Genomic DNA, 20,895 nt, shown 5'->3' on the forward strand with positions numbered 1-20,895 from the left:
CTGGTGGGTGTTGTCCAAAGATTGTTTATCTTCACTTGTGGTTTATGCAAGTATAGGCTTATAAGCTGGACACGAGTTCTCTCACATTGACAGTGGCTTGACGAAAATTGCAGACTGACCCCTCACTCATCTGGTGCCTTCGGGAGGTAGAGATGTTTGAGATATATATATCTCGAACTATCTACTTCTTTTGTAAGGTCTGATGGCGTAGTGGGTTAAAGCATACTAGTTATGCCAGCTACTGGAAGGTAGTTGTGCTTTCTGGGTTCGAGTCCCACTGGTGGGTGTTGTCCAAAGATTGTTTATCTTCACTTGTGGTTTATGCAAGTATAGGCTTATAAGCTGGACACGAGTTCTCTCACATTGACAGTGGCTTGACGAAAATTGCAGACTGACCCCTCACTCATCTGGTGCCTTCGGGAGGTAGAGATGTTTGAGATATATATATCTCGAACTATCTACTTCTTTTGTAAGGTCTGATGGCGTAGTGGGTTAAAGCATACTAGTTATGCCAGCTACTGGAAGGTAGTTGTGCTTTCTGGGTTCGAGTCCCACTGGTGGGTGTTGTCCAAAGATTGTTTATCTTCACTTGTGGTTTATGCAAGTATAGGCTTATAAGCTGGACACGAGTTCTCTCACATTGACAGTGGCTTGACGAAAATTGCAGACTGACCCCTCACTCATCTGGTGCCTTCGGGAGGTAGAGATGTTTGAGATATATATATCTCGAACTATCTACTTCTTTTGTAAGGTCTGATGGCGTAGTGGGTTAAAGCATACTAGTTATGCCAGCTACTGGAAGGTAGTTGTGCTTTCTGGGTTCGAGTCCCACTGGTGGGTGTTGTCCAAAGATTGTTTATCTTCACTTGTGGTTTATGCAAGTATAGGCTTATAAGCTGGACACGAGTTCTCTCACATTGACAGTGGCTTGACGAAAATTGCAGACTGACCCCTCACTCATCTGGTGCCTTCGGGAGGTAGAGATGTTTGAGATATATATATCTCGAACTATCTACTTCTTTTGTAAGGTCTGATGGCGTAGTGGGTTAAAGCATACTAGTTATGCCAGCTACTGGAAGGTAGTTGTGCTTTCTGGGTTCGAGTCCCACTGGTGGGTGTTGTCCAAAGATTGTTTATCTTCACTTGTGGTTTATGCAAGTATAGGCTTATAAGCTGGACACGAGTTCTCTCACATTGACAGTGGCTTGACGAAAATTGCAGACTGACCCCTCACTCATCTGGTGCCTTCGGGAGGTAGAGATGTTTGAGATATATATATCTCGAACTATCTACTTCTTTTGTAAGGTCTGATGGCGTAGTGGGTTAAAGCATACTAGTTATGCCAGCTACTGGAAGGTAGTTGTGCTTTCTGGGTTCGAGTCCCACTGGTGGGTGTTGTCCAAAGATTGTTTATCTTCACTTGTGGTTTATGCAAGTATAGGCTTATAAGCTGGACACGAGTTCTCTCACATTGACAGTGGCTTGACGAAAATTGCAGACTGACCCCTCACTCATCTGGTGCCTTCGGGAGGTAGAGATGTTTGAGATATATATATCTCGAACTATCTACTTCTTTTGTAAGGTCTGATGGCGTAGTGGGTTAAAGCATACTAGTTATGCCAGCTACTGGAAGGTAGTTGTGCTTTCTGGGTTCGAGTCCCACTGGTGGGTGTTGTCCAAAGATTGTTTATCTTCACTTGTGGTTTATGCAAGTATAGGCTTATAAGCTGGACACGAGTTCTCTCACATTGACAGTGGCTTGACGAAAATTGCAGACTGACCCCTCACTCATCTGGTGCCTTCGGGAGGTAGAGATGTTTGAGATATATATATCTCGAACTATCTACTTCTTTTGTAAGGTCTGATGGCGTAGTGGGTTAAAGCATACTAGTTATGCCAGCTACTGGAAGGTAGTTGTGCTTTCTGGGTTCGAGTCCCACTGGTGGGTGTTGTCCAAAGATTGTTTATCTTCACTTGTGGTTTATGCAAGTATAGGCTTATAAGCTGGACACGAGTTCTCTCACATTGACAGTGGCTTGACGAAAATTGCAGACTGACCCCTCACTCATCTGGTGCCTTCGGGAGGTAGAGATGTTTGAGATATATATATCTCGAACTATCTACTTCTTTTGTAAGGTCTGATGGCGTAGTGGGTTAAAGCATACTAGTTATGCCAGCTACTGGAAGGTAGTTGTGCTTTCTGGGTTCGAGTCCCACTGGTGGGTGTTGTCCAAAGATTGTTTATCTTCACTTGTGGTTTATGCAAGTATAGGCTTATAAGCTGGACACGAGTTCTCTCACATTGACAGTGGCTTGACGAAAATTGCAGACTGACCCCTCACTCATCTGGTGCCTTCGGGAGGTAGAGATGTTTGAGATATATATATCTCGAACTATCTACTTCTTTTGTAAGGTCTGATGGCGTAGTGGGTTAAAGCATACTAGTTATGCCAGCTACTGGAAGGTAGTTGTGCTTTCTGGGTTCGAGTCCCACTGGTGGGTGTTGTCCAAAGATTGTTTATCTTCACTTGTGGTTTATGCAAGTATAGGCTTATATATATATATATATATATATATATGTATATATATATATATATATATATATATATATGTATATATATAACTGAAAACTCACACCCCAGAAGTGACTCGAACCCATACTCCCAGATGCCACGCAACTGGTATGTACAAGACGCCTTAATCCACTTGACCATCACGACCGGACAAAATGAGGTGATAGCCGAGGCTATTTGAACCACCCCACCGCCGGCACTCGGATAGTAATCTTGGGCATAGCATTTTACCAAATCACCTCATTCTTTGGGGCACACGTGAGGAACACAAATGCGAACAAGCCTGAATGGTCCCCAGGACAATATGCAACTGAAAACTCACACCCCAGAAGTGACTCGAACCCATACTCCCAGATGCCACGCAACTGGTATGTACAAGACGCCTTAATCCACTTGACCATCACGACCGGACAAAATGAGGTGATAGCCGAGGCTATTTGAACCACCCCACCGCTGGCACTCGGATAGTAATCTTGGGCATAGCATTTTACCAAATCACCTCATTCTTTGGGGCACACGTGAGGAACACAAATGCGAACAAGCCTGAATGGTCCCCAGGACAATATGCAACTGAAAACTCACACCCCAGAAGTGACTCGAACCCATACTCCCAGATGCCACGCAACTGGTATGTACAAGACGCCTTAATCCACTTGACCATCACGACCGGACAAAATGAGGTGATAGCCGAGGCTATTTGAACCACCCCACCGCCGGCACTCGGATAGTAATCTTGGGCATAGCATTTTACCAAATCACCTCATTCTTTGGGGCACACGTGAGGAACACAAATGCGAACAAGCCTGAATGGTCCCCAGGACAATATGCAACTGAAAACTCACACCCCAGAAGTGACTCGAACCCATACTCCCAGATGCCACGCAACTGGTATGTACAAGACGCCTTAATCCACTTGACCATCACGACCGGACAAAATGAGGTGATAGCCGAGGCTATTTGAACCACCCCACCGCCGGCACTCGGATAGTAATCTTGGGCATAGCATTTTACCAAATCACCTCATTCTTTGGGGCACACGTGAGGAACACAAATGCGAACAAGCCTGAATGGTCCCCAGGACAATATGCAACTGAAAACTCACACCCCAGAAGTGACTCGAACCCATACTCCCAGATGCCACGCAACTGGTATGTACAAGACGCCTTAATCCACTTGACCATCACGACCGGACAAAATGAGGTGATAGCCGAGGCTATTTGAACCACCCCACCGCCGGCACTCGGCTATCACCTCATTTTGTCCGGTCGTGATGGTCAAGTGGATTAAGGCGTCTTGTACATACCAGTTGCGTGGCATCTGGGAGTATGGGTTCGAGTCACTTCTGGGGTGTGAGTTTTCAGTTGCATATTGTCCTGGGGACCATTCAGGCTTGTTCGCATTTGTGTTCCTCACGTGTGCCCCAAAGAATGAGGTGATTTGGTAAAATGCTATGCCCAAGATTACTATCCGAGTGCCGGCGGTGGGGTGGTTCAAATAGCCTCGGCTATCACCTCATTTTGTCCGGTCGTGATGGTCAAGTGGATTAAGGCGTCTTGTACATACCAGTTGCGTGGCATCTGGGAGTATGGGTTCGAGTCACTTCTGGGGTGTGAGTTTTCAGTTGCATATTGTCCTGGGGACCATTCAGGCTTGTTCGCATTTGTGTTCCTCACGTGTGCCCCAAAGAATGAGGTGATTTGGTAAAATGCTATGCCCAAGATTACTATCCGAGTGCCGGCGGTGGGGTGGTTCAAATAGCCTCGGCTATCACCTCATTTTGTCCGGTCGTGATGGTCAAGTGGATTAAGGCGTCTTGTACATACCAGTTGCGTGGCATCTGGGAGTATGGGTTCGAGTCACTTCTGGGGTGTGAGTTTTCAGTTGCATATTGTCCTGGGGACCATTCAGGCTTGTTCGCATTTGTGTTCCTCACGTGTGCCCCAAAGAATGAGGTGATTTGGTAAAATGCTATGCCCAAGATTACTATCCGAGTGCCGGCGGTGGGGTGGTTCAAATAGCCTCGGCTATCACCTCATTTTGTCCGGTCGTGATGGTCAAGTGGATTAAGGCGTCTTGTACATACCAGTTGCGTGGCATCTGGGAGTATGGGTTCGAGTCACTTCTGGGGTGTGAGTTTTCAGTTGCATATTGTCCTGGGGACCATTCAGGCTTGTTCGCATATATATATATATATATATATATATATATATATATATATATATATATATATATATATATATATATATATATATATATATATATATATATAGGGGGGTACCACCTCTGGTGCAATTATAGGGACCCACAGCCTCAAAGAAGGGAACACAGAGCATTCAGAGAAAAACTTGCCATTTAACTCTGAATACATTAGTGTTCGCTTCTCTTACCACCCCCCTTTTTTATGGTGTATACTTTATTATGCAAGGTTATACAGTTACATATCTGATTTTATACAAAAAAATGAACATTGAGAGGAGACAAGAAATAGTTCGCTTCCTAGAGACTGTAGATTTCCGTGAACTCCTCCAACGCAGGGCAGGAACCGAGGACGCAGCTGGCATTTCCCCTCTAGATCGTGACACTGAGGTGCTGAAAGAGAAAACTAGGGTCTCTTGTAGTGTCAATGAGCTTGGAACCAAAATCCTTAAGAAACCTTCTTGCACTCTCTCCCCATGGGCCTAGGGTCTCAGACCCTATTGGAATGCAACCCGTTCTCGCACTTTATTACAGTCAATATTGACTTATTAAATACGTGCATATGTGACATACTAAACATACTAGTTTACCTTGAAAAGCTTCATAGAAAACACCGACCTTACCTAACATTCTTAGTATGTTAAGATAAGCATCTTATTGCTTCGTAATTACAATTATTACTTAACCTATACCTATAATAGGCATAGGTAATAATTATAATTACGAAGCAATAAGATGCTTATCTTAACATACTAAGAAGGTTAGGTAAGGTCAGTGTTTTCTATGAAGCTTTTCAAGGTAAACTAGTATGTTTAGTATGTCACATATGCACGTATTTAATAAGTCAATATTGACTATACGAAAGTGCGAGAACGGGTTGTGGAACGAAGGTGTACCGATGATCTAATTCCCTGTACTTGGCTGACTTGTATCTTAGTCTGTGTGTCGCCGTGGATCCTGCTTGGCCGGCAGAGAGGTTGATGTATGTGGTTGCCAGGGTGGATACGCAGGTATAGTCCCACGCCAACTGTCTGCCACTCTTCCACGGGCGCATTTAAATTCCGTCTGGTCAGCCGGCAAAACTAACAGAGTCACGGTTCAACAGGTTGCGCGGCTCTCTCTCCGCTGGACACTGGGCAGAGGCAAGGCTTTTTTAATGATGTCATTGATTTCGTCGTGTCTAGTGTGCCAACCACCAGATTTTCCACAGTGCAGGCCATGCAATCCATATTCGTCAGCATCTGCCTCGCCAAAAATACACCTATGAACAGTGTGGATAGGGGCAGCAAGGCGGAGTGTGACTGCAATAAGGAGCTCCTGCGGATCAAGACATGTGCCTGTCGCAGACATAGGGACTGCCAAAAGGAAGTCCCCTGCATGGGGAGCCTGCACGGCTGTGAGGCGTGCACGATCACTGGGGGTTGTTGCTGCCTCCAGCAAAGCTGTGGCTTCTTTGTCTACAATGGGGCTGTCCGAGCTGGATTGTATCTTGGCTTTCGGCATGGCTGGTCTGAGTGCTGGGTCTGCCATGGCACCCCATTTCGTGTCGCATTCCGTGTAGTGGGGGTCCTGTATCCCCACTACATCACTCAGGGTGTCAGGTAGATCTTCCTTAACCAGGTCATCTGATGCTGAGGAGGAAGACAGGAAGACTGGGACAGCAATTTGGGTGGCGGTGCGGACAGCCAAGCCATCGAGCCTGACAGGAGGCTTGTTTCAACATTTTGAATGACTTGAATGACAACTCAAGTCATTCATCTTGACAGTGTTTGTTTCCACTGGCATTCGTTGAAGGAGAGGTTAAAAACTTTTTTTAGCATGGTCCTCAGTAAGAGGTCATACTCTTCAAGCTTTCGGCTGTCACATGGAAGGGTTCAGGAAAAGACCCAGGCTTACTTCTTGCTCCCTTATTTTCCAGATATCTTCCAAGAGGTGGTCTACGGTGCCAGCTATAATGCCATCATCCAAAAACCAGATGTTGAACTCGCTGGACAAGCTTTCGGTGATTTCTTTTAAGACTAAGCAGAAAAGAAGGGGAGCAAGAGGACCACCTTGCTGAACACCTTCACATGATCTGATTTCGTGTTCACCAAAGAGCAGTTTTGACTCACCACTGTAGCACGATAGTATGAACGGGTAGAGGGGCCGGAAATGGCGATGTACGGCACAAAGTACTACATCTCCTTCGACCATGTTGAAGGCATTCCTAAAGTCTGGTTTGAGTTTGGCCCTTTCATCAGAAATGTTGTTGATGTATCCTCGTGCTGCATGGGCAGCCGCTTTACAGCCTTGGGGGATTCCAAATCCTAGCTGCATTGTTTTCAACAATTCAGCCGCTTGCTGGCTGATAACCTTCATAGCAACCTTGGCAACCAGGCGTCGGAGAGTGTTGCCAACAGCGATTGGCCTAATTCCTTCGTCCTTCTTTTTGAGAGCACAAAGGGAGGCACCGAAAAAGAGGGGTCTGATATGTTGTATATGTTGTACCTAGTAGCCAGAACGTCGTACATGGCCTACAATGCAAGGCCCGATTTGCCTAATAAGAAAAGTTTTCCTGAATTTATATATTTTTTCTATTTTTTTCTTATGAAATGATAAATATGTCCATTTCATTATGTATGAGTGAATTAGTGTAGATTTGCGTTAAAACTAACATAGATGTATGACCGAACCTGACCAACCCTACCTAACCTAACCTAGCTTAACCTGAGAGTATTTGTATTTGAGAGAATGATCATGAGTCAGGTCACTAGATTCATGGAAACCAATGACCTCTACAATCCAGGCCAACATGGATTTAGAGCAGGAAGATCATGCTTCTCACAGCTACTTGACCACTATAACAAAATCACTGAGGCATTATCGGAAAAACATAATGCAGATGTCGTGTACACAAAGTTTGCAAAGGCATTCAGCAAAAGTGACCATGGAGTGATTGGACACAATATGAGGTCAATGGGTATAACTGGTAAAGTAGGATGCTGGATACTCAATTTCCTGTCGAACAGAACACAAAGAGTAACAGTCAATCAAGTAAAATCGAGTCCGAGCGCAGTTAAAAGCTCTGTACCCCAAGGTACAGTCCTTGCACCACTGCTGTTCCTTATTCTCATATCAGATATAGACAAAAACACAATTCACAGCTTCGTATCATCCTTTGCAGATGATACAAAAATCAGCATGAAGATTACCTCTGCTGAAGACATAAATAAACTACAAACAGATATTAACAAAGTTTTCGATTGGGCAGCAGAAAATAACATGATGTTTAACGGTGATAAATTCCAGGTACTTAGGTCCGGCAAAAATGAGGATCTTAAACATAATACAGGGTACAAAACACAATCGAATCTGCCCATAGTAGGAAAACAGCACATCAAGGATTTGGGAATAATGATGTCCAACGACCTAACGTTTAGGGAGCATAACCAAGCAAGTATTGCGTCAGCCAGAAAAATGATAGGATGGATTACAAGAACCTTCAAGTCCAGAGATCCCATCACAATGGTTGTACTCTTCAAATCACTTGTGTTGTCCCGTTTTGAGTACTGCTCAATACTCACTTCCCCTTCAGAGCAGGAGAGATTGCTGAAATTGAGGGAATACAAAGAACATATACGGCACGCATAGACAAGATACAGCACCTAAATTATTGGGATCGTCTCAAAGCTCTCCAAATGTATTCACTAGAAAGGAGACGAGAGAGATACCAAATAATATACACATGGAAAATACTGGAGGGTCAGGTCCCAAATCTGCACAGTAAAATAACAACGTACTGGAGTGAACGACATGGAAGAAAATGCAGAATAGAACCAGTGAAGAGCAGAGGTGCCATAGGCACCTCTGCTCTTCATTGGTTCATACCATACAGTGAGAACACTGTATAAACATCAGAGGTCCACGGTTGTTCAACGTCCTTCCAGCGTGCATCATAAATATAATAGGAACATCCGTGGACATCTTCAAGAGGAAACTAGATTGTTTCCTTCATGGAGTGCCGGACCAGCAGGACTGTGGTGGATATGTGGGTCTGCGGGCCGCTCCAAGCAACAGTCTGGTGGACCAAACTCTCACAAGTCAAGTCTGGCCTCGGGCCGGGCTTGGGGAGTAGAAGAACTTCCAGAACCCCTTCAACCAGGTATCAACCTAACCGAAACTATCACAACTAAGTCAATAAATTATGGTCAAAATATCAAATAATATTAATAATTCATATAAACTATTTTGAAACAAATTATTGCAAATAAAGAAAATCACTCGGCCTATTAGGCAAATCGGGTCTTGCATAGTAGGCCAAGAAGAGCGTTCTCGCTACTAGGTACGACATATATATATATATATATATATATATATATATATATATATATATATATATATATATATATATATATATATATATATATATATATGCAATTGACGATCACAAAACACTGATCATTTTATGCGGAAAATCCACAGAGAAATATGAAATGAGGTGAACGTTTCGGCTTTGTTAAAGCCTTTGTCAACACCAGACTGACTGATGTCAGTCTGGTGTTGACAAAGGCTTTAACAAAGCCGAAACGTTCACCTCATTTCATATTTCTCTGTGGATTTTCCGCATATATATATATATATATATATATACCGTACCTAGTAGCCAGAACGCACTTCTGAGCCTACTATGCAAGGCCCGATTTGCCTAATAAGCCATGTTTTCCTGAATTAATATATTTTCTCTAATTTTTTTCTTATGAAATGATAAAGCTACCCATTTCATTATGTATGAGGTCAATTTTTTTTTATTGGAGTTAAAATTAACGTAGATATATGACTGAACCTAACCAACCCTACCTAACATAACCTAACCTATCTTTATAGGTTAGGTTAGATTAGGTAGCCGAAAAAGTTAGGTTAGGTTAGGTTAGGTTGGTTAGGAAGTCGAAAAACAATTAATTCGTGAAAACTTGGCTTATTAGGCAAATCGGGCCTTGCATAGTAGGCAGAGAAGTGCGTTCTGGCTATTAGGTACGACATATATATATATATATATATATATATGTCGTACCTAGTAGCCAGAACTCACTTCTCAGCCTACTATGCAAGGCCCGATTTGCCTAATAAGCCTAGTTTTACTGAATTAATATATTTTCTCTAATTTTTTTCTTATGAAATGATAAAGCTACCCATTGCATTATGTATGAGGTCAATTTTTTTTTATTGGAGTTAAAATTAACGTAGATATATGACCGAACCTAACCAACCCTACCTAACCTAACCTAACCTATCTTTATAGGTTAGGTTAGGTTAGGTAGCCGAAAAAGTTAGGTTAGGTTAGGTTAGGTAGGTTAGGTAGTCGAAAAACAATTATTTCATGAAAACTTGGCTTATTAGGCAAATCGGGCCTTGCATAGTAGGCTGAGAAGTGCGTTCTGGCTACTAGGTACGACATATATATATATATATATATATATATATATATATATATATATATATATATATATATATATATATATATATATATATGTCGTACCTAGTAGCCAGAACGTCTACTACGTTATATATATATATAAATATATATATATATATATATATATGTCGTACCTAGTAGCCAGAACTCACTTCTCAGCCTACTATGCAAGGCCCGATTTGCCTAATAAGCCAAGTTTTCCTGAATTAATAGATTTTCTTTATTTTTTTTTCTTATGAAATGATAAAGCTACCCATTTCATTATGTATGAGGTCATTTTTTTTTATTTGAGTTAAAATTAACGTAGATATATGACCGAACCTAACCAACCCTACCTAACCTAACCTAACCTATCTTTATAGGTTAGGTTAGGTTAGGTAGCCGAAAAAGTTAGGTTAGGTTAGGTTAGGTAGGTTAGGTAATCGAAAAACAATTAATTCATGAAAACTAGGCTTATTAGGCAAATCGGTCCCTGCATAGTAGGCTGAAAAGTGAGTTCTGGCTACTAGGTACGACATATATATATATATATATATATATATATATATATATATATATATATATATATATATATATATATATATATATATTTATATATATATATATATATATATATATATATATATATATATATATATATATATGTATATATATATATATATATATATATATATATATATATATATTTATATATATATATATATATATATATATATATATATATATATATGTATATATATATATATATATATATATATATATATATATATATATATATATATATATATATATATATATATATATATATATGTCGTACCTAGTAGCCAGAACTCACTTCTGAGCCTACTATGCAAGGCCCGATTTGCCTAATAAGCCAAGTTTTCATGAATTAATTGCTTTTCGACTACCTAACCTACCTAATCTAACCTAACCTAACTTTTTCGGCTACCTAACCTAACCTAACCTATAAAGATAGGTTAGGTTAGGTTAGGTAGGGTTGGTTAGGTTCAGTCATATATCTACGTTAATTTTAACTCCAATAAAAAAAAATTGACCTCTTATATAATGAAATGGGTTGCTTTATCATTTCATAAGAAAAAAATTAGTGAAAATATATTAATTCATGAAAACTTGGCTTATTAGGCAAATCGGGCCTTGCATTGTAGGCTGAAAAGTGAGTTCTGGCTACTAAGTACGACATATATATATATGTCGTACCTAGTAGCCAGACCGCACTTCTCAGCCAACTATGCAAGGCCGATTTGCCTAATAAGCCAAGTTTTCATGAATTAATGTTTTTTCGACTACCTAACCTACCTAACCTAACTTTTTTCGGCTACCTAACCTAACCTAGTCTATAAACATAGGTTAGGTTAGGTTAGGTAGCCGAAAAAGTTAGGTTAGGTTAGGTTAGGTAGGTTAGGTAGTCGAAAAACAATTAATTCATGAAAACTTGGCTTATTAGGCAAATTGGGCCTTGCATAGTGGGCTGAGAAGTGCGTTCAGGCTACTAGGTACGACATATATATATATATATATATATATATATATATATATATATATATATATATATATATATATATATATATGTATATATATATATATATATATATATATATATATATATATATATATATATATATATATATATATATATATATATATATATATATATATGGCTGTGTCTCTGTTCATATTTGTCTGTCTCTCCCAGTCTCTATTATGTCTACGTCTGTTATGTTACCTGGTAATTGGTTCCACAAATCAACACCCTTGTTACTGAACCAATATTTACCAGGTCTTTCCTAAATCTCCACTTATTCAACTTTTTTCCATTCTGTTGTGTTTTATTATGTGTTTATATATTAAATACCTTATTCAAATCCCCTCCATTTTTTATCACAAGATCACGCATCAGATCACATCATGATCCGATGCGTGATCTGATGCACGCTCGCCACGGGAGAGGATGTGTCGTTTCTGCCACTCCAAGCGACATCCAACGCTACTACGTCCCGTAGATGGGATGGCATTAAAGGTGAGGGTTTGCCACCGAAACGACCCAACAAACACCCAAAGCGACCTTCTAAAAGTCATTAACACCACAACCAACACTAATCCCATCGACATCCATCAGGAGGGAGAGGGGATCGTGCTCTACTGCACCCAAGAAGTTGTAGCCGACCACTTGCTCTCTATCCCAAGGTAGGAATGCCTATTTATCCAGAACATCGACCTCGTCTTCGCATGTCGCACTATTGCTAAAAGAACTGCAATTACCAGGAGTATCAGCACCTGAATTACTGAACGAAAACTAGTAGATATCTAGGACAACATCCAAGATGAAAACCCCAACTCGAAGGCATTCGAAATTTCGATAAATCTCACTCCGACGGCGAACGTTCTACTCTAAAGATCGCCTTCACCAATATAGCTGCAGCGAGTCTCGCTGCAACACTCGGGTTCAAATGTTTTGGCATCATGACCCCACCTGCACAAGTGGCAAAGGAACCAGGTTTGAATCCCGCTGAGATCAAGAGATTTCTGATACATATTGTTACGGTGCCCCTCTCCTATTTCTTCCGTTTGCCAGCTTTAAGAGACATATCGGCTTTCTTTACTGATTTTCTGAGACGTTACCTACCTTGAGGTTACCTTGAGGTGCTTCCGGGGCTTAGTGTCCCCGCGGCCCGGTCGTCGACCAGGCCTCCTGGTTGCTGGACTGATCAACCAGGCTGTTAGACGCGGCTGCTCGCAGCCTGACGTATGAGTCACAGCCTGGTTGATCAGGTATCCTTTGGAGGTGCTTATCCAGTTCTCTCTTGAACACTGTGAGGGGTCGGCCAGTTATACCCCTTATGTGTAGCTGAAGCGTGTTGAACAGTCTCGGGCCTCTGATGTTGATAGAGTTCTCTCTCAGAGTACCTATTGCACCTCGGCTCTTCAACGGGGGTATTCTGCACATCCTGCCATGCCTCCTGGTCTCATGTGATATTATTTCTGTGTGCAGGTTTGGGACCAGCCCCTCAATTATTTTCCACGTGTAAATTATTATGTATCTCTCCCGCCTGCGCTCAAGGGAGTACAGATTTAGGCTCTTTAGTCGGTCCCAGTAATTTAGATGTTTTACTGAGTGGATTCTAGCAGTAAAGGATCTCTGCACGCTCTCCAGGTCAGCAATTTCTCCAGCTTTGAAAGGGGCTGTCATTGTGCAGCAGTACTCCACTCTAGAGAGCACAAGCGTTTTGAAAAGTATCATCATCGGTATAGCATCTCTAGTGTGGAAAGTTCTTGTTATCCAACCTGTCATTTTTCTTGCAGTTGTGACGGCTACTTTATTGTGTTCTTTAAAGGTAAGGTCTTCCGACATGAGTACACCCAGATCCTTTACATTGCCTTTTCGTTCTATGTTATAATTTGCCTGAGTTTTGTACGTGGTTTCCGTTTTTATATTTTCAATTTTTCCGTAGCGCATGAGCTGGAACTTATCCTCGTTAAACACCATATTATTTTCTGTTACCCATAGAAAGACCTGATCTACATCTGATTGGAGGTTTGCCGTGTCCTCTATGTTGCCAACTCTCATGAAAATCCTAGTGTCATCTGCAAAGGATGATACAGTGCTATAGGTTGTGTTCTGGTCTATGTCCGATATGAGGATGAGAAAAAGTACTGGAGCAAGCACAGTACCCTGGGGAACTGAGCTCTTCACGGTTGATGGGCTGGATTTTATTTTGTTGACTATTACACATTGGGTTCTGTTAGTCAGGAAATTGTAGATCCATCTGCCTATTTTCCCGGTAATTCCTTTTGAACGCATTTTATGTGCAATAACACCATGGTCACATTTATCAAAAGCTTTTGCGAAATCTGTGTAAATTACATCAGCGTTTTGTTTGTCTTCCATAGCATCTAATGCCATATCATAGTGGTCCAGCAACTGCGACAGGCAAGAGCGCCCTGTTCTGAAACCATGTTGTCCGGGGTTATGGAGATGCTGTGATTCCATGTATTTTGTGATCTTACTTCTTAGCACTCTCTCAAAATTTTTTATGACGTAGGGAGTCTTTTGGTATATGTGGCGACGAGAGCGGCCGCCTGATAAGGGAGAAATTTACATTATAAGTTGTAGGTAAGGGGAAAGTGACGCCACACATACAAATGAAATGGTACCCCCTACCTGCAGATCCGCCATTTTGTGGAGGATGCCAGCCAACTGCGGATTGGCTAACTTAGGTCACTGGCGACCAATCAGAGCCCGCCGTGACGTCACCGTTTGCCCCTGGCGGCGCCAGCAGTGGCAGCGTCCAGAGTTGACCTGGCTGTGGAGGTGAGAGGATGCGCCTCGATCAGCTCTCGAGGATTTGAGGCTCTACAAGCCTTACTCAGTGGATCAAAGCTAGCTATCGCAGCCCACCATTGTTATTGGAGACCCTGTGATTCCGGGAAGCAAGAAGAAGCCAAGTTCATTCAGCAGAGAAGTGCCAAAACTTGAAGAGTCGGTCGGCGACGACGCTGGAGGGGCGTCGCCTGACGCTTGTGGGTCTGGAAGGTGTGGCGGGCAGGCCTAGCTGTGACCGGGTCACGTTCACTGAGGATTTAGGAGGGACGACACCGTTCTTAGAGCAAGGAGCAATGCCTTGTGGAAGGGACGAGTGTTTGCTTACAGTGATTAGCTCAGTGCCCACTGATGAACCAGGACTGGGATATCTGAAACTCTGGGAGTGGTTCGGCGACGACTCGAAGGCTTCACGACACCTGGGGACTTGTGGAACGTTCCTAGATCGTCAAGGACCGACTCAGGAAGCGTGGGAACCTCACACCATCGAGGAACAGGCGTCGTGAGCCAGGAATGTAAAGGTAGATCAATTTCTCTCCCTTACCCCTTGTTTGATTAGGCTAGATAGACCATTATGTTCATATACGTGTGTTATAGTATAACATTGATACACAAGTAGTAGGATCGGCTGCAGAACAGCTTGTGTCCAGGACTGAGGAAGAGGACAGTGCGTTTGGACGACGGGGCAGTTGCAGAGAGGGTAGCCGACGCCGACGAAGAGGCCCCTATGTGAGAGAGTGTGTGGACCCTTTTAATCTTCCCAGTTGAAGGAGCTGTTGGAGGTCGTGAAAGAGGAGTTGCTGACGATCTCCAGATTTATTATTCCCAGTTTCCATTCCTGTATTGCTTGTGATTGTATGTGTGATCATGTAGCTTATGTCAGTAAATTCACATATTTTATCATTGTGTTTAAGTGCTCCTCCATAATAATCTCTATGAGCATACCCGAGGGATATCATAGTCCCACCTAGTGAACATCACGTTTTCTACAGAAGTTCTTAGTGGCTGGAGAGTGGTGAAGCAGCACAGACTTATGTAGAAGTGTACCCTAGGCTATCTGTCCAATATCAAAGCCGGAATGGTGGCAACACTTTGGCAACAAACAATGTAGTGGCTGAAGAGAGGTAAAGCCACACAGACTTTTGTGGGAGAGTACCTTGGGCTGACAGTCCAGTGTCAGATCCATAGGAGTAGCAACACTTTGGCAACAAGCAGTATAGAGTACACCCACTGAACTGCATTGCTGGGGTGCAGATCAACCCAGCTGGCGACCTTGTCAAAAGAAGATAGAGAAGGCAGGCGGGAAAGGAATTCCTGCAACTTTTTGTCTGGCAGGCAAGACTTAGGAGAAAGTATTGTTAAAAGGTAAGCCTGGGTCTTCCTTCACTTCTCCACAGGTCTAGTCAGGAATTGCTAATAGCAGTTTCCCTGTGGTTGATTGAAGGCTCCCACGGTGAATCAGTGGCACTTCTAGTGGTGGGGGCAAAGACCTTCTTTGGTGGGTATTACTGGTCCTCTCCTGTGGGACCAGGAGACTCCGGTGAGCCCCGAAAGTCGGAGGGACTGAGTATTCTGCCTTCTGAGCTCCTAGCAGCCGATTGCTAGCAGAGCCCCAGCCCACGCCAGTGACAATATTTACATTTTTTTGTGACGGGGAGGGATTTCTGATCCGTATTTCATCTAGGAATTATGTATTTTGAGGCTGGGTTTTCACTAAGTTGATCGAGGCTTTAGATCCATCAGCTGTGGGAGCAGAACGTCTCATACTGGAGTAATCTTTCTAGCATTGAAACTTTTAACATTTTGATGATGTTCCAAACCCTGATGGCTTGGTGCTGTAGTCTGATGTTTAGTTGCTGTATGGTCAGGAGTTCATGGAACTTCTGGATTGTCTGACCATATAATGGACGGTGTTTTGCTGCTCTTCTTAGCGCTTTATCTTGCACTGCTTGTAGTTTTTCATGTTAGTTTTCTTAAAGGTATGTTGTGGTACTGGAACATATTTTAGATGCAGTCAGACTAGAGCCTTATACAGGTGTAGCTATATTTTCCTACTAAGGATCTAGAATCTCCTCAGCTTTCCTAAGACCGTTTTTGCTTTGTTTATTCTATCCTTGACGTGATTTTTGATACCTGTTCTATTGATCTGAAGCCTCAGAATTCTTTTGGCTCAAGGGGATATAGAAATCTGGGGCTCAAGGGATGTTGTATTCAAGGGCTCAAGGGGATCGGGTATTCTTGGGGCTCAAAGGGATGTAGGATTCTGCCTACATCTGCATATTGGATCGGGCAGTTGTCAAGAATAATGGGGTCAGGGTTTCTTTTTGCAGTGTGTATTGTCTGAAACTTGTCTCTTGGATGCTGTGGGAAAGATGATTGTAGCCAGCTATTTATTAAAAGCAAGGCAATACAATTTTATTGTTATCCAATATTTGCATAAAATTTTAGGATTCTTATTAGTTGAAACAAAGAGTACCTGAGGGCGAGGTGAGTGGCGTTGTTGCTGGAGGTGAGGTCGAGAATAAGTCCCCGGCAGGTGGTTCTTGAGTCTCCCCACAGCCCCTGCAGGAGGTTGTCTCTTGTGAATTGATCTTGTGGTGTCTGGTGTTGACGTACAGAGTTCTCAGTTGACTGGTGTTGTGATGGTGGTTGGGGAGCGGCTGCACTGGGGTCGTGCAAAAGACTGTCCTGTGGTAGTTGAGGGTCGTGGGAGAAAAGCGCCTCTACATCTAGGATTACACTGAAACCTAAGACCCTGGAATATTTGTATTTGAAAAATTACAAACGTTTGCTTATTGTTTTAAATTAAAAAAATTCTGGTCTGTTGTCTTGACTTCAATATATGTATTTCTGGTCAGTTCTGGCAACTGACCAGAATATTTTATTCGAAATCTTAGGTAAAAATTTTGATAAAAAATACAAAAATACATTAAGAAAATGTCACTGAAATTTTTATTCAGTATCATATTAGGTTTACAAATTATGGGCTATTAAATTTCAATTATTGGATTTTAAATATATGACAAATGTGAACAGTATTGTTACTTTAGTCCATTATGTAAGTCAGAGTGTGTGTTCTCATATGCCGTTAAAAGCTCCTTATGCAGGTTGCAAAATTGCATCCCTCATTTCTTGCGTCTCACTGTTGATACCCTGTTGATAGCTTGGTCGAACATCTTCATTTGGTCACTCTGACTTTTCCCTGTGCCAGTGGTGCATCTACCTATCATGTTTTTTCCTTTAAAACCTACTATTTTGTGCTAGGGTAAGTCAGGGAGGAGCAGAGAAAGGGAGAGAGAGAGAGAAAGATGTGTGTGTGTAACTACCTAAGTGTAATTACCTAAGTGTAGTTACACAATGAGAGCTTCGCTCGTGGTGTCCCGTCTTCCCAGCACTCTTTGTCATGTAACGCCTTGAAACTACTGACGATTTTGACCTCCACCACCTTCTCACCTAACTTGTTCCAACTGTCTACCACTCTGTTTGCGAAAATGAATTATAATTTACCCCTTCCAAGGCTGACTGGTTTACTGCCCCCTCTCCTAGTGCAGTGACCTCACCTCATTCTGTCCAGAAAACCTCCTGGAACCTCTTGTTGAGTTCATCTTCAGTTCTTCACCTCTTTGTCATTCTCTGTATACCTGTCCTTACCCGTTTCATCACCACCGCCACGACTAGTGTGTGTGTGTGTACTCAGCTATTTGTACTCACCTATTTGTGTCTGCAGGATCGAGCATTGACTCTTAGATCCCGTCTTTCGAGCCATCGGTTGTTGATAGCAATGACTCCGGTCCTATTTCCCTGTCATATCATACCTAGTTTTAAAATTATGAATAGAATTTTCTTCCACAACCTGCACCTTCAGTGCATTCCATTTTTCCACTACTCTCACTGTAAAAGAAAACTTCTTAACATCTCTGTGACTCATCTGAGTTTCCAGCTTCCACCCATGTCCCCTCGTTCTGTTACTATTCCGTGTGAACATTTCGTCAATGTCCACTCTGTCAATTTCCCTGAGTGTTTTATACGTTCCTATCATATCCCAGCCTCTCCCTTTACTTTTCTAGCGTCGTAAGACTCAGTTCCTACAGGCGCTCCTCATACCCCATCCCCTCGTAACGCTGGGACGAGTCTCATTGCAAACTTCTGAACCTTTTCCTGTCTCCTTATGTGTTTCTTCAGATGGGGACTCCATGATGAGGTGGCATACTCTAAGACTGGCCTCACGTAGGCAGTGTAAAGCGCCCTAAATGCCTCCTTACTTAGGTTTCTGAATGATGTTCTAACTTTTGCAAGTGTAGAGTCGTTATCTACTGTCGTTATCCTATTTATATGTGCTTCAGGAGATAGATTAGGTGTTACGTCCACGCCCAGATCTCTTTCTTGCGTCGTCTCAGGTAGGTAGTTCACCTTCACTGTGTACTGTCCCTTTGGTCACCTGTCTCCTAGTCCCATTTCCATAACTTTGCATTTGCTAGTATTGAACTCCAGTAGCCATTTCCCTGACCATCTCTGCAACCTGTTCAGGTCTTCTTGGAGGATCCTGCAATCTTCATCTGTCACAACTCTTCTTATAAACTTTGCGTCATCTGCTAACATAGATATGTAGGACTCTACTCCTGTAAACATGTCATTAACATATACTAGAAATAGAATTGGTCCCAGCACCGCACCACTCTTTACTGTTCGCCAGTCCGACTTCTTGCACCTTACCGTAACTCTTTGGCCCCTTCCTGTTAGGTAGTTCCTTACCTATGCTAGGGCCTTTCCTCCCAACCCCCGCCTGCCTCTTGAGTTTGAACAGCAGTCTCATGTGTGATACTGTATCAAAGGCTTTTCGGCAGTCCAGAAATATCCAGTCTTGCCAACCATCTCTGTCCTGTCTTATTCTCGTTATTTTATCATAGAATTCCAAAAGGTTAGTTAGGCACGATTTCCCTTTCCCGAACCCAGGTTGATGTTTGTTCACAAACCTATTGTCTCCAGGAGTGCAACCAATCGTAGCCTAATTATTCTTTCAAGTACTTTACAGGGGATGCTTGTCAGTGATACAGGTCTATAGTTAAGTGCCTCCTCCCTATGTGTGTGCTTCCCTCCCTGTGTGTGTGTGTGAGTGTGTGTGTGTGAGTGTGTGTGTGTGTGTGTGTGTGTGTGTGTGTGTGTGTGTGTGTGTGTGTGTGTGTGTGTGTGTGTGTGTGTGTGTGTGTGTGTGTGTGTGTGTGTGTGTGTGTGTGTGTACTCACCTAGTTGTGTTTGCGAGGGTTGAGCTCTGGCTGTTTGGTCCCGCCTCTCAACCGTCAATCAACAGGTGTACAGATTCCTGAGCCTATCGGGCTCTATCATATCTACACTTGAAACTGTGTATGGAGTCAGCCTCCACCACATCACTTCCTAATGCATTCCATTTGTCAACCACTCTGACACTAAAAAGTTCTTTCTAATATCTCTGTGGCTCATTTGGGCACTCAGTTTCCACCTGTGTCCCCTTGTGCGTGTGCCCCTTGTGTTAAATAGCCTGTCTTTATCTACCCTATCAATTCCCTTCAGAATCTTGAATGTGGTGATCATGTCCCCCCTAACTCTTCTGTCTTCCAGCGAAGTGAGGTTTAATTCCCGTAGTCTCTCCTCGTAGCTCATATCTCTCAGCTCGGGTACTAGTCTGGTGGCAAACCTTTGAACCTTTTCCAGTTTAGTCTTATCCTTATGAAGGTGGATAAGCACCCTTCAGAGGATACCTGATCAACCAGGCTGTGACTCATACGTCAGGCTGCGAGCAGCCGCGTCCAACAGCCTGGTTGGTCAGTCCGGCAACCAGGAGGCCTGGTCGACGACCGGGCCGCGGGGACGCTAAGACCCGGAAGCACCTCAAGGTAACCTCAAGGTATCCTTCACTAGATATGGACTCCATGCTGGGGCTGCATACTCCAGGATTGGCCTGACATATGTGGTATACAAAGGTCTGAATGTTTCTTTACACAAGTTTCTGAATGCCGTTCGTATGTTGGCCAGCCTGGCATATGCCGCTGATGTTATCCTCTTGATATGTGATGCAGGAGACAGGTCTGGCGTGATATCAACCCCCAAGTCTTTTTCTTTCTCTGAGTCCTGAAGAATTTCCTCTCCCAGATGATACCTTGTATCTGGCCTCCTGCTCCCTACACCTATCTTCATTACATTACATTTGGTTGGGTTAAACTCTAACAACCAATTGTTCGACCATTCCGTCAGCTTGTCTAGGTCTTCTTGAAGCTTCAAACAGTTCTCTTCTGTTTTAATTCTTCTCATAATTTTGGCATCATCCGCAAACATTGAGAGAAATGAATCGATACTCTCCA

This window comes from Procambarus clarkii, chromosome 76 (assembly GCF_040958095.1).
Source record: "Procambarus clarkii isolate CNS0578487 chromosome 76, FALCON_Pclarkii_2.0, whole genome shotgun sequence".
In the NCBI taxonomy this organism is placed as follows: domain Eukaryota; kingdom Metazoa; phylum Arthropoda; class Malacostraca; order Decapoda; family Cambaridae; genus Procambarus; species Procambarus clarkii.